General features: G+C 33.8%; 1 pseudogene; it reads right to left on the bottom strand.

Moving 5' to 3' along the window:
* Nucleotides 1–9,424: 9,424 nt before the first annotated feature.
* On the bottom strand, nucleotides 9,425–10,238 carry LOC140885016 (stress-response A/B barrel domain-containing protein At5g22580-like; annotated as a pseudogene).
* Between the last annotated feature and the right edge of the window lie 327 nt (nucleotides 10,239–10,565).

Here is a 10,565-nt window from a genome sequence, read left to right as displayed (position 1 = left end):
TTTTAAAAGTAAACGGGAGAGATAATATTCGTGATAGTTAGCAATATGACTTTAATCAAACCTTTTTTAAAAAAAAAACTAAAATTTGTTGGAAAAATTATTGAATCTATACTATTATATAAAAGCTGAAACTCATTTAAAACTAATTTTGGTGTGTTTGATGACACCAACATAAATTTATAAATTTAACTCCAAAACATGCATTGTACTTCATATAGAGTATTGGATAAAATGATTAAAATATAGTTACATTTCTCACTCCTACTATAAAAAACCACCCACTATTTATGTCTTACTAAAATTAAGGATTCATTTCAATCAATTTCATTACCCACTATTTAAGTCTTGCTAAAATTAAGGATTCATTCCAATCAATTTCATTGTATTTCTTTAATATCGACATATTATTTGCAAATTATTAAAATTTCATATTTATTATAATTTTAATTAGACATTAAATTATTTATGTACACGCATAGTGTGTACATCGGTTGCTAGTGAATTATAATTGAAATGAAATTGAAAGGCTTATTTGAATTGTGTTGAAACAAATTTGAAATTTGGTGAATAAATTGGAGAGAAAACTTGTTTTGGTTTGTCTCACATTGGAACATGTTCAATGTATTGTTCACCTTATATAATCCACTTTGGATTATGAGATTGGGCCCTTAGGGCACCGGATGTTTTGTAAAGGGGCAAGACGCTAATCGATGCAACAAACACACACGCGTGGCCGGCCCGCTTGGCGCGGTGCGGCGAGGCGAGGTCTTCTGATAAATTATTCTTTTTGGATAAAATTTATTTAAAATAACATTTTATTATTTTATTGAGTGCGCCCGAGCGGTAAATTATTACCGCTCGAGCGGAGCACCTCACATGCGGGACAGAAACTTGGCAGAAGTTGGGCGCCCAAGCGGTAATAAATTACCGCCGAGCGCATCGTTCAAAGTGGCTTGCACCCGAGCGGTAAAATATTACCGCCCGCGCGCGACGCCAAAAGTGCGAGAAAGAAGATTGGATAAAAGTTGGCCGCTCGAGCGGTAGAATATTACCGCCCGAGCGCGCCTTTTGTGCACTGAAAAGTCACGATCGGTCGAGGAACGGTGTCATGGAGATCCTCTAAACAAATTTGTATAGCTCGGTCGACTATGGAGTTCGAGTTTATTGCTCTAGATAAAGCTGGAGAAGAAGCCGAGTGACTTTGAAACTTTCTCGAAGATATTACATGTTGGAATAAACCGGTATCTTCCATTACGATTCATTGTGACAGTCAGTCAGCAATTGGAAAAGCACAAAGTAGTATGTACAATGGTAAATCTCGACATATTCGTCGGAGACATAATACCATAAGATAACTAATCTCGAATGGGGTTATTTCGGTTGACTATGTGAAGTCAAAGGAAAACCTTGCGGATCCTCTTACAAAAATTATAAATGGAGATCAAATGTACAAACTACTTGGAGGAATGGGTTTAAAATCCACAAATAAAAATATTTATAGCGGTAACCCAATCTTGAGAATTGGAGATCTCAAATCCTTGGTTCAATGGGACAACTAAGTTATAAATGTTAGTTTGAGTACTTGAAATAATTACTCACTCATTCCTGAAAAATCCAAGTATAAATGACCTGTAAAATGTGGTGAGGTTAAGCTATCTTTTAATGATTCCTATACCTATGAGGTGGAGTAACGCATGATACTCTTGATAAAAGATCACCTATATAAGTGCAAAGTATTGGCTGCTTTGATTGCAACACTTATGAATCTAAGATATGGTCCAGGGCCGAAATGAACACAACGTGAGAACAAAATATGTTAGAGTATTGTTATGTAAGTACTATTGTCTTGGTTTACAAAAACGGTTGACTAGTTCAAGACATCGCGTCACTATGCAACTAGTAAATCCGATAGTATTTTACTACGGTAGGTTCAAAGTCACAAGCTGCCTATCCTGATGTAACAATGACTCAAAATGACTTTTTAGTAAGAATGCTAATTTACGTGAAATTTATTCATGTGGGGGAATTTTGAAAAAATTATTGAATGAATTATAATTGAAATGGGCTTGAAATGCTTATTTGAATTGTGTTGAAACAAATTTGAAATTTGGTGAATAAATTTGAGGAAAAACTTGTTTTGGTTTGTCCCACATTGGAACATGTTCAATGTATTGTTCACCTTATATAATCCAACTTTGGATTATGGGATTTAGCTCTTAGGGCACCAGATGTTTTGTAAAGGAGCAAGACGCTAATCGATGCAACAAACACACGCGCGCGGCCGACCAGCGCAAGGCGAGGTCTTCTGATCCGATTATTTTTTTTGGATAAAATTTATTTAAAATAATATTTTATTATTTTATTGAGTGCGCCCGAGCGGTAAATTATTACCGCTCGAGCGCAGCACCTCACATGCGGGACAAAAACTTGGCAGAAGTTGGGCGCCCGAGCGGTAATAAATTATCGTCCGAGCGCATCGTTCAAAGTGGCTTGCGCCCGAGCGGTAAAATATTACCGCCCGTGCGCGACGCCAAAAGTGCGAGAAAGAAGGTTGGCTAAAATTTTGCCGCTCGAGCGATAGAATATTACCGCCCGAGCGCGCCTTCTGTGCACTGAAAAGTCACGACTCTTTCTGGGCTTTTTCTGTCATGGGTTGCATCCTTACGCCTTCAAACGTGTTGTTTCGTGTATAAGACTATATATACGTTGGTTAGAACACAGAAAATAAATACAGAAACATTCGATAACGTATATATCAGATTTTTGATTTCTGAAAATCCCTCACTCACCCACTTTCTCAAAGAAAAGTTGAAACTTATTTTCGTTCGCTGAAGTTCGTGATATTTGTAGTGCTGCTATATCACGATCGTTAGTCGTTGTATCTTAGGGACGATTGCCGCCAACATTGAGTACTGTTAACGGGCAATTTCGTCTTGCGGATAGAGAGATTCTTTCGCCTCGACTAGTTGCTGTTGAAGTAAAAGTTTCTTCAGAATTTTGAGTACAACCTTTTAACAAAATTTTCTAGTGTTCCAAATACACTTGGGGAAGGTTAGATTTCAAAAACACTACTTTGACCAAGTTCGTTTATTAAAAATATTCAGTGTTCAGTCTCTCTGTACTCAAACATAATTTGATAATTACATACTCAGTTCCCCGTCAAAAAAAAAAATTGTTCAAACTCTCTGGGCCCACATATTTTTTTTAGATGATACAAAACATTGAAAATATGGTACGAATACAAGATATTTAATCACTAATTGTTCAAGATCGGATATAAAAAAAAGATTTTGAGTTTAAAACCTGAACATCTTTATTAATATGAACTTGCAACATATGTTTGAATACTCAAAAATCATATATTTGTACCAGATATAACACATTTGGTACTCAAAAATCATATATTAGTATCATATTTTTAATGTTTTGTATGATTTCCATCCAAATAAGATAAATGTGTCATTAATATCAATATTTTCTTAGTACTCAAAGATCATATATTAGTATCAGATCTAACACATTTGATACTCAAATATCATATATTAGTACCGTATTTAAGATATTTTGTACCGATTTTCATCCAAAAAGACAAATGTGTCATTAATATCAATATTTGTTTACATATTTGAGTACTCAAAAATCATATATTTGTACCAGATTTAAAACAGTTGATACTCAAATATCATGTATTCGTATCATATTTTCAACGTTTTGTATCGAATTTCATCCGAAAAAAAAACATGTGTGCCCAAGAAGTTAAAAAAAAAAAATTCTGACAAAAAACTGAACATATATTTATGTTTGGGTTCAGAAACTAACCACACCGTATACATTAACATTATATCGATTTTGACGTGGTTAACGAACTGGAACGAAAGTGAAATTCATACACGAAATCTGGGCCCTGATGGGTCGTGGATCGATCAATGGATGGTCCATGAAAGAAAACTGGACCAGATATTGAATATGATGGAGGGCCGGCAACTCATTCCACTTGAGAACTCACTAATCAATCTCGTTACGTTTAAGTTGTGATTGGTCGGCTTGATATGATTTTGAATACAATCCAAATCAAATCTTGGATTCAAATTTTGTACGTTCATTATTTATCAAATCACTCGATATCGCAAATTTTAATCGGTTAAACCAATTCAACACATTATATATTATTCAACGCTATTATTTTACATCCTACTCAAATATTTTAATAATCACAACATTGTTTATTTATACAATCCTATCAACTCAATTAAATTTTTTTTTAATTTTGAGTTGGTTTTATAGGATCGTTTCATTTTAAAAATAAAAAATAAAATAAAAAAACGGAAGCCTTATTTCATCTAGTGCTTTTCGGCAGTAACGTTTTCGTAAGACCACCGTGGACAAGGATCTTGTCTTAAAATGCTATGCAAACATCGCTTTTTAAAACCCAAACTTATTAGTGGTTCAAAAAAAAAAAAACCCCAACTTATTAGGTTTGCTCCACACCGTCTCCTAAATACAGGATCACCTTATTTGTCATGCCTTAATTTAAGATGTTAACTTTCTCTCTTAAATATATTATCTTTTCTCGTTATTAAATCATTAAATATTAAGCAAGCGATTCTCATTAATATGTAAGAAAATTATGGCACATATTATGATGACGGAAGCGATGACAACCGATGCTGTCATCTTTGAAAAACTGTGCATTGGCGTGAAACATGCAATAGCATGAAACGACGTTGTGGCGTGAAACTTATAATGTCATGAAACACGCCGTGCTCCCATTACCACTCATTGATGGTATGAGTGTGCCTATAAATACCGACAAAACTCATAATAACACAAATACACCATCTACGAGAGAGTTAAAGTGTTTAAAAAACTTCAATTGGAGGATGAAAAGCAGCACACTTACGGAGTATTCAATGGCCCGAGGTAATGCTCGATCTTGCTTTCGCATATTATTTATCATGTTCTTATAATTGTATAAACATGATATTGAAAAAATCTCTAACATTTAGTATCAGAGCCATGATACCTCTGCCTTGGATATATTTTCTTCATTTTGCTGGAATCTTTCGAAACCTTCGGTAGTAACTTCGGTAGTACCTTCGGTTTGATTCTCAACTTTTTGATATGCCTGAGAATAAAAAATGTACAGAAAAGTTTTGGTAAACTTGAAAAGAAAATTTTGAAAATTTTTGTCTGGATTTTTCTTCGAAGGAGAAGGTTTTTGTAAAAGTTTCTGAAGTGAAAATGGAGAGGTTGAAGATGAGTGCAAATGAGGAATTTAATTATGGAAGTGCATCACGTTGGATTAATTAGGTCCACAAGTGCATGTGAATTTTTTAATATATATATGCACTAAGTAGACAACCTTCACGTGTTCGTGTTGTCGTGTTGTACCAATTCTTTAATTAAATAAGTGTCGGACTTTGAACATTCATGTGGAAGTCCATAAAGGAAAACCACGCTCGAAAAGTTGTCGGTTAATATTTGTCATTATTTCTTATAATAATCATTAAATCGGTTAAATTTGAAAATAATTTTCAAATTTAAAGTTATGTATTTCCAATACATGTTTAAGAATTAATTTTGCATGTTATATATTATGTCAAATATTATGGATATTTATTTATTTGATTAACATGCAAATTTAATTTTATGTTTGACATTTATATTCTAGTCTTTAAATGCAACTATATTGGAAAATATTAGTCATATTCACATTATGTTTATATTAAATTATTATTATGTTATTTATAATTTATATGAACAATTAAGTTAAAAATGTGAATAATAAATTTTTTGATGCAAAATTTTGGATTCACATTGTGAAGTTGAATAATTAATTATGAGGTGACATTAAAAAATATGATCTAAAGGGAGTTTTTTATAAACCGATTTAAACTGTCTTAACTTACGACTGGTCTCCCTGATGAACGTTGCTCTGTTTAAAAGATAGGTTTTTAAAGAGGCCTCGCCCTACCTATCAACTGGGAGCACTCTTGGAAAGTGTCGATTGTGTTACTAAATGATAATTTAAAATTAAGTGAAGCCAAAATTGTTGTCCGGTGAATCTTATGATTTTAAATAGTTAAGGTTTAGCCACAGTACCCTTAATTATATAAAATTATGCATTAAGCTGTTTTGGATCACATAATGGACATAAATTGTAATTAATTACATAAATCTGATGAATTTTATCCCACAGGAATATTTATTATATTTATGTGATTAATTAGAATAAAATATCAAAATTATATTTTTCTTGATTTACCCACAGGAGTTAAGAAAAATTATTTTTGATAGTTTTATTAAAAAGTTACAGGAAAAATCTTATTGAATTAAAACTTTAGCCCACAGGCAAGTTTTATGTGGCTAGATTTTTTATGACATGTTTTTTAAACATGATATTTACCTCAAAAATTTTAAAGTTAAAAGCATATATATTTTTTATGCAGTTATGCAACCTGCGAATTTTTCTGATATGAAATGTGATATTCCCGAATTAAAGGGCGATAATTATAAAATATGGAAGGAAAGAATTCTTCTTCAATTGGGGTGGATGGATATTGATTATACTATTCGGAAAGACGAACCATCTGCTATTACTGAAAACAACATTCCGGATGATGTTGATCTTTATGAAAAGTGTGAACGATCTAATCGACTCTGCGTAATTAGGGATGTAAATGAGCCGAGCCAAGCCGAGCTTTTGAATGTTTAAGCTCGGTTCATTTATAAACGAGCCGAGCCCGAGCTTATTTAACGAATATATTCATGGCTCACGAGCTTATTCGAGCTTTTATCGAGCCTAAACGAGCTTAATATATTTAAACTATAAATTTAAATATTCATTAAATTAATTAAAAACTAAATTATATATTTAAAAAGAATATAATATAATTATTCAAATTTGTAATTTATTCTAATAAATTAATTTTTATAGATTTTTCAATATTTTTCATAAGTAAAGTGTAAATTTATAAATTAAATATCAATAATATTATTTTTTCGTCTAAGAGATGACTTACGAGCTTGTTAACGAGCCTGTTAACGAGCATGTTCACGAGCTAACGAGCCGAATATTGTAAAGCTCGAGCTTGGTTCGTTTGCCTTAACGAGCCTCATTAAACGAGCTCGAAAGAGCTTTTAACGAGCCGAGACCCGAACAGTTCGTCTCATTTACATCCCTATGCGTAATGTTCATAAAGACCAAGATCTCTGCTGGTATGCGTGGTTCTGTCGATCAGCATAATAATGTCAAAAACTTACTGAAGGCTATTGATGAACAGTTTCAGTCTTCAGATAAGGCACTTGCCAGCACCTTGATTATGGAGTTCTCTTCATTAAGGCTCACCAATGTGAGAGGTGTACGCGAGCACATCATGAAAATGCGGGATATAACGGCTCGTTTGAGGATGCTTGAGGTGGATATATCTGAAACTTTCTTGGTGCATTACATTCTGAATACCCTTCCACAACAATACGGTCCTTTCAAAATTTCTTATAACACACATAAAGATAAATGGTCAATTAATGAACTTATGACCATGTGTGTTCAAGAAGAAGGGAGATTGTTAATGGAATCGGGTGAGAGTGCACTACTCACGACAAAAGGAAAGAATCAGATTCAGGCCAATAAGAAAGAGAAAGGTAAAATACCGCCCCAAGGTGGAATCAAAAAGGCATCCAAGTGTTTTTTCTGTAAAAAGAAAGGGCACATGAGGAAGGATTGCTCTAAATTCCAGAAATGGCTTGAGACGAAAGGTATTCCAATCTCATTTGTCTGTTATGAATCTAATATGGTTGATATGATTTATAACACTTGGTGGATTGATTTTGGTTCTACAATCCATGTTACAAATACCTTGCAGAGTATGCAAAACCTAAGGAAATCTCTGAGAAATGAGCATAGATATTTTTTTTTGTAATAAAGATAATTAATAGATTTGGGGCCATAGTAGAGGAAATATATATAGTAGATTTTTTGACACAAGGCTTAAATTATTATTATTATTATTATTATTATTATTATTGTTAGAGATGTTTGCCCGTTACTAAATATGGAAGAAAAAAAATTGTGTTAATGATGTGAAAACCTGCAATTGTTACTTTTCGTTGCGCACTAGATAAACTTTTGGACTAACACAATAACACGCAAACTACGCTGAACAAGTAATCCGCATGAAGCGAGCGATATGCTCGTCCGAGAAAGTGCTGACATAAAGAATCGAACTCTTGACCAATTGTCAAGAGCATACCTTCTCCACAAACTCAAACACCTTTTAGGGGCTTAAAATTCAAAGTTTTTATCAACCCATTAATGTTACTTCACTTCGGCTCATGTCAAGCTCGTTCAGATGCTATTAATATTTCAGATGGTGACATGCTTAATATATAGATGGATAAAATCACATATTGAGCAGTATAGAGTGGATGTAGATACTGGGGTTTAATGATCATAAGAGATTCTATACGAATAGTGGTGATTATTTGGGACTGTCATTGACAAATTGTGGTTGTAATGACGAACAAAATTCGAAATCCAGGATCGATCAAGCTTAAGGGGAGAGCTTCTGTATCCAAAATGATTGTCTTAATAGTTTGGATTTAACATAAATATGAGGCAAGCGTCTTGGGCCCTCAAATTTTGGGCATCAAAATAAAATTAAAAAAAATAGCTAAATCGTGATCTAGCTATGATCTATCTCATATATATTAATGATTATTAATGGACAGTCGCTCATGACCAAAACTTGAATCCCACTATCTATTTATTTATTTATTTTTAATCTTATTCATAAATATTCAATAAGAATCGATATACAATCCGAAACACCTCTCCCGTGAGTTCCCACCAAAAAATAAATCTTCCACTATTTTACGATGATCAAGTCGTTATCGTTCGATTTTTCTGCCTATCAATACGTTTCAGACAATCTTCCGACACGTACTTGGCTGCACAATTTTTGTGATCCCGTTTCATTAAGTTTTTAAGGACATTTTTTTTGGTGCTCGTTTTAAACCTAAAAAAATCTCAGATCCGAGCTAGGCTGAACAAAAAGCCTGAAATTCATATTTGGTGGCAAGCGTCGAGCGCCGGATCACTCGACGAAAAATCCAAGCTGAAATCAAGCGTTTGTACTACAAAATGCAGTTTCTCCAACAAGACTGACTGGTCAAATTAGCTCAAGAAGCGCATTAATATAATCGATTTTGATGTAGTAATGTGTGTGAAAATATTCCAATCAGAGCTAGGCATGAATTAATCTCTTTTCTAACTCGTTTATCAACACTTGCCAGTTTCTTCTCTACATCATTCGTCTTTCTGTGTACCTCTATTTCAGATCCTATTCTTAGAAACAATGCAATGGTTGGGAGAAAAAAAAAAGAGCGAAAGAAAGAAAAAAGTTCATTTTCCCATTTGACAATGACAACCTACAACATTATATTCATCTCATATCAGAAATGCACGCGTGGGAAAATGTAACTTCTATTGGCAAATGCGAATCCGGTTATATTAAAAAAAAACACACATTAATTTATTACACTAAAGCAAAAACAAACGTACGCATCCACAAAATCACTCCAAAACACACTTGACATCATATATATATATATATATAGTAGTCCGATCCAAGTCCAACAAGATTAATATAACGTTGTTGATGATGATGATGATGATGATGATGAGCTAGGCTAGGCTAGGCTAGGCAGGAGATTTGACCGTAATAACCGGGAAATCAAGCAGCACCGCCTTGTCGATCACGGCGGAGAATTTGGTGGAGAAATGGACGTGATTGGGGTGGCTAGCAAACGCAATGAAATCATCCTTCTTCTCAAATGTCATCAAGAAAGCATGCGTGAATCCTTGTCTCAGCATTTCCAGGCTCTCCACGTCTCGTCCCCTACACATGAAATCAAATCAAAAAACAATTAAAGAAGGCAAAAATGAATTTGCTAGTCATGAAAAGGGAACCAAATAAATTAAACTTGCCACACAAAGGACTTGACAATGTCCATCTCAGAAACAAGCTTCTCCATTTCTTTGATAACTAACATCTTCCACCACCACCTCTTCTTTGAACTTCACCAGCACCAAATGCTTGAACTCCGCCATCTCCACACTCCCAAAACTTACTCACAAATTCACCACTCAATATATACACACCAATTTGTACGTGTGTCAATTACTTCAACAGTCACATTTGTCGCACACGCTTCATTTGTACCATGAAACTCAGTCTCTTCTTTACAAGACAGTATCTGATATACAATATTAAAGCTAAAATTTTGTGGGACCCCACTACCACTAACCCAACTAATTTAAACTTTTTTCAAGTGAAATTAATTCATTGTGTTTTAGATACACACTCAATTTTTCATGGTAACGTTGAAACAAGGAAAAATGGGTTAGCAATGTTAGTGCTAAGCTCTTAACATAAATGGGTCGAATCTCAATTATATGATATACTATAGAGCCCACACACGTATGTATTTATACATCCAATAATTTGTATCACACGAACAAAATTTCTCACTTTATATAAGGTCATCTACAATCTATATCCTCT

The sequence above is a fragment of the Henckelia pumila genome, chromosome 2 (assembly GCF_033568475.1).
Source record: "Henckelia pumila isolate YLH828 chromosome 2, ASM3356847v2, whole genome shotgun sequence".
Taxonomy (NCBI): Eukaryota; Viridiplantae; Streptophyta; class Magnoliopsida; order Lamiales; family Gesneriaceae; genus Henckelia; species Henckelia pumila.
This window is presented reverse-complemented; position numbering and strand designations above follow the sequence as displayed.